Below are 4,343 nucleotides of genomic sequence, written 5' to 3'. Positions count from 1 at the left end.
CAGGTGTCTTGGGGAAATTTCAGACGAACCTCCGACGAATATCCGTCAAAATGTAAATAATATAACTAAGAGTATAAAGGTTTTATGGTGCTACTTTGGCGTGTGATCGACGAGGGAGATTACTTTAGGTTACTTTAAAAATCATCTTCTACGTACTTAGCATTGTAAATGTATTTTTTCCAAAATTCTTACTATTTTAGTAATAAGAAAGCCACATAAAAATTAAAATATGCATGTAGATCACCCACCAAAGCAAATTTGCTCATGTAGATCTCATGGAAAGTAGCACTAAAATAGCACTAAAGTAGCACTAAAGTAGCACTGGGTATTCGGCTGACGATCGTAAGGAAGTGGGTTCGATTCCCGGCGACGAGTTGTGTCCTTCGGCAAGACTCTTTAATTCACGTTGCTCCAGTCCACTTAGCTGGCAAAAATGAGTTGTACCTGTGATTCAAAAAAGCCAGCCTTGTCACATCCTGTGTCACACTGAATCTACCTAAGAACTACTTTAAGAGTACGTGTGTCTGTGCAGTGCTCAGCCATTTGCATGTAAATTTCAAGAGCAGGCTGTTCCGCCGATCGTAGCCGGCTGAATCCTACTAGATGAGAAAACGCGAGTATAGGACATGCAAGGGAGACAACTAGTATATGGTATTTATTCATGGGCCTTACAGATTTAGCTCCCTTATCCATCTCTATATTAACTGAAAGGATTGCGTTATAGGTGCATCTGTGGAAGTTGTGGTTAAGACATTTTGTTCGCAACTACGCGATCTTAGGATCGATCCCACTGCAAGACATCTTCTACTGTAGCATGTATATAATTATAGCGTGTATATAATTATATATATATATATAAATATATATATATTTGGCAGTACATATACTAAAATTGGAACGATACAGGGAAGATTAGCATGGCCCCTGCGCAAGGATGACATGCAAATTCGTGAAGCGTTCCATATTTAAAAAATGGCGGTGCCCCAGCATGGCCACAGCTCGTGAGCTGAAACTAGATAAAATAAAATAAAAATATATATTGATAAAAATGGTAAGACAACTAAAGAAAGAAAGAGACCTCGATATTATGTAAATAGAGGAATTCATCTGTAAATATTATATTACACACACACACACACACACACACACGAGTTTCAGCACAATAAGCCGAAGCCATGCCTGACGTAACTGCACCACTTGTAAAGACATTTAACGATGTTTTCCTATTACGATCCTTTGTTTTTTGCACACCATAGCCCATTCGAGTAAAGAGTAGTTGTTGTAGAGACATATCCAGTTGTAAGGCGGTTTATCTGGAATTTGTTTGAGATATGCTTGCAGGAACCGTTTGGCTGTTTTGGAATTTTTTTATTCTTCCTTTATGTGTCTTGGCATAATGTTAAAGAGAGCCGCGCAAGTTGAGGCGAAATTGTTCTGCGCTGGTGTTATGATGTGACGCTAACGTGATTGTTGTAGAGAATGAAGGAAACGGGGAACAAACCTCGAGTGAATTTCATATCTATATCTTTATATCTCTCTCTCTCTCTCTCTCTCTCTCTCTCTCTCTCTCTATCTATCTATCTATCTATCTATCTGTCTGTCTGTCTGTCTGTCTGTCTGTATGTATGTATGTATCATACAGTGTGCATATGTATGTGTATATGACTAATCTTTATATATAAAAGTGAGGTTGTGTATCTGTCTCCTACGATTTAGATTCCTAACTACTCCCACATTTTGCGGTGCAGTTTAACCAAAACCGGGTATCTTATAGTCGTGATTCATATCGAGCCCTTCTGGGTATTAGCGCGCGTCTACGATTAGTCTACGATAAAAAAAAATTTACCATCATTTTTTTCCATTTTAATGCATTTTTTCGCTATTAAATAAGGGAAGTAACTCTCTAAAAATGTCTACGATGAGTCAACGATTTAAAAAAAAAATTACCATAGTTTTTTTTCCATTTTTAATGCATTTTTTGGCTAATTTTGGGCTATAACTCTCTAAAAATGCTTATATAGTTATTTCCCTTACAAACCCGTGCAACGCCGGGCGATACTGCTAGTAATATATATATATATGATTTTATTAAAACGTATTATAAATGGTGTCAATTAGACTTTCATGTTTTTATCGCTGTTTTTATCCAAACTCATCTTTATTACTCAATCAGTTGCTCCTACATCCAGCTCTGTTATACTGTGAAGCGATCTCTGATATAAATTACATCATCATCATCAATTATCTCCCTTACATTCATCAAGGGAGGTAATTATATTGGATTGCCCATTTTATACAGCGTGATTTTTTTCTCTTTGTGGAAGTTTGGCTGGCTGTGGTGGCTAACTAATGTCTTATTAAATTACTGGCAGTATAGCCCAGCGTTGCTCGGGTTTGTTTCCACCCTTTAGAATTGGAATTTTTGAAAAGTAAACATTTTGCATTATGTAGCTTGTTATTCTCTTTAAGTGAACATTTTTCTGGTTGAAATACACCGAAAAATGGCGACACAGCAGTCAAAAAATCGTAAAAAATAGGGATTTTCATAGAAAAAAGGCACCGTTTTGATGTAAATAATTTTGGTGTTAACATGGTCCGATTTGAATTTTTGTTCTACGGAAGGAAGAGCAAACCTTCTATCATACCTCAATTTTGGTCAACTTGCGCCGCAGGGTCTCGGAGGAGATAGTGTTAGTTGAAGGCTACCGAACCTGCCTCACACACACAGACAACCTCCGCTTTATATAGAGAGGGATTAAGAGGAGGAATGCATTATTATAAATATATTGCATGAGTTTTATGATTTGAACTAAATTTGGACCAATTCAGAATTCAGTGAAAGTTGCTGTGCTGGTCTGCGCCGGCAAACTGGTCAAGTAGAAAGTTTTTAAAGTTGCAAAAACGTCCGGAGAGAATTTTCGGACGTTTTAGCCTCTTTCAAAATGTCAAAGAATTTTTCCTTCATCGCTGAACAGACTTTAAATTTCTTTAAATTTCAATCATGTCGCGCAATGTTATCTTCAATTTTGTTTCTGTGCTAGCATTTAGCCCCGGGCAAAACTTATGATTAAACACATTCTAAACGTGGCCGTCCAGTCTTTTCAGATGCTGTTTATCCAATATGCCCTTCATTTTTAGCTTTGAAGACAGTGTAATTCTAGAGGGAACTCGTTGTTATTTCTAGCATGTCGAACGCTTCCTGGAGGCTCCTTCATTGGCTGATGCCTATTTGACAGAAAGTGGAGAATGGTCCTCAATGTTAATTTTGGTGAAACTTGTTGGTTGTAGTCCTTACATTAAAATATACAATGTAAGAAGAGGCGCAATGGCCCAGTGGTTAGGGCAGCGGACTTGCGGTCGGAGGATTGCAGTTTCGATTCCCAGACCGGGCGTTGTGTGTGTTTATTGAGCGAAGACACATAAAAGCTCCACGAGGCTCCGGCAGGGGGTGGTGACGACCCCTGTTGTACTCTTTCGCCATAACTTTCTCTCACTCTCGCTTCCTGTTTCTTGAGTAACGCTGCGATGGACTGGCGTCCCGTCCAGCTGGGGGGAACACATACGTCACAGAAACCGGGAAACCGGGCCCATGAGTCTGGATAGGCTTGAAAAGGGCGAAAAATAATACAATGTAAAACAGTAGTGTTGTTGTTTAGCATTAGGCCATCACTGACCAACCGTGGCCATCCCATCTGTTAGCGGTGTTTACTACTATATTATATAAAGCATTCTTCATTGTTAAAGACGCTGAAGTCTGAGCTAAGGGTCGTTTAGCTGCTATTTTACGTAGGTTAAGTGATCATCTAGAGTAGAGGTTCTCAAACGTTTTGCATCCCCCCATGGCCACATAATACCCTCAGCGCCCCACCCCTATTTTTATGTACAGGGTATTCAAAAGGTCTCTTCGCAGTAAATTTTTTTTTCATCCAAGATGTATTTCAAAACATGTGTAGAAGAGTCAACTTCTGTATTGAAAATAAAGGACGACATTTTCAATACTTTTTATAAAGTTTTTTAAAGTCTTGTAAAGACAAATATATTCTTTTGTAGTCTTATACCATCTTATAAATATTTATTTTGCAATAAAATACTTACTGCAGAGAGACATTTTGAACAGCTTGTATGAATAAATATTTTATATTTTACTGATTTACATATACTGTGAGTCATTTGCTAATTAATATAATATTATATAATTTGTATACAAAATGTTTTTATAGGTGTAGGAGTGGGTGTGTGGTAAGTAGCTTGCTTATGAACCACATGGTTCTGGGTTCAGTCCCACTGCATGGCACCTTGGGCAAGTGCAAGTGTCTTCTACTTTAGCCTCGGGCCAACCAAAG

The 4,343-nt window shown here is 38.2% G+C and overlaps 1 non-coding gene across 1 annotated transcript; it reads left to right on the top strand.

The window, feature by feature from the left end:
- Positions 1 to 865: 865 nt before the first annotated feature.
- On the top strand, positions 866 to 969 carry LOC115220400. The gene has a single exon (XR_003882524.1). It is a non-coding gene; the product is annotated as a U6 spliceosomal RNA (small nuclear RNA).
- The last annotated feature ends 3,374 nt before the right edge of the window (positions 970 to 4,343 follow it).

Source organism: Octopus sinensis, linkage group LG1 (assembly GCF_006345805.1).
Source record: "Octopus sinensis linkage group LG1, ASM634580v1, whole genome shotgun sequence".
In the NCBI taxonomy this organism is placed as follows: Eukaryota; Metazoa; Mollusca; class Cephalopoda; order Octopoda; family Octopodidae; genus Octopus; species Octopus sinensis.
This window is presented reverse-complemented; position numbering and strand designations above follow the sequence as displayed.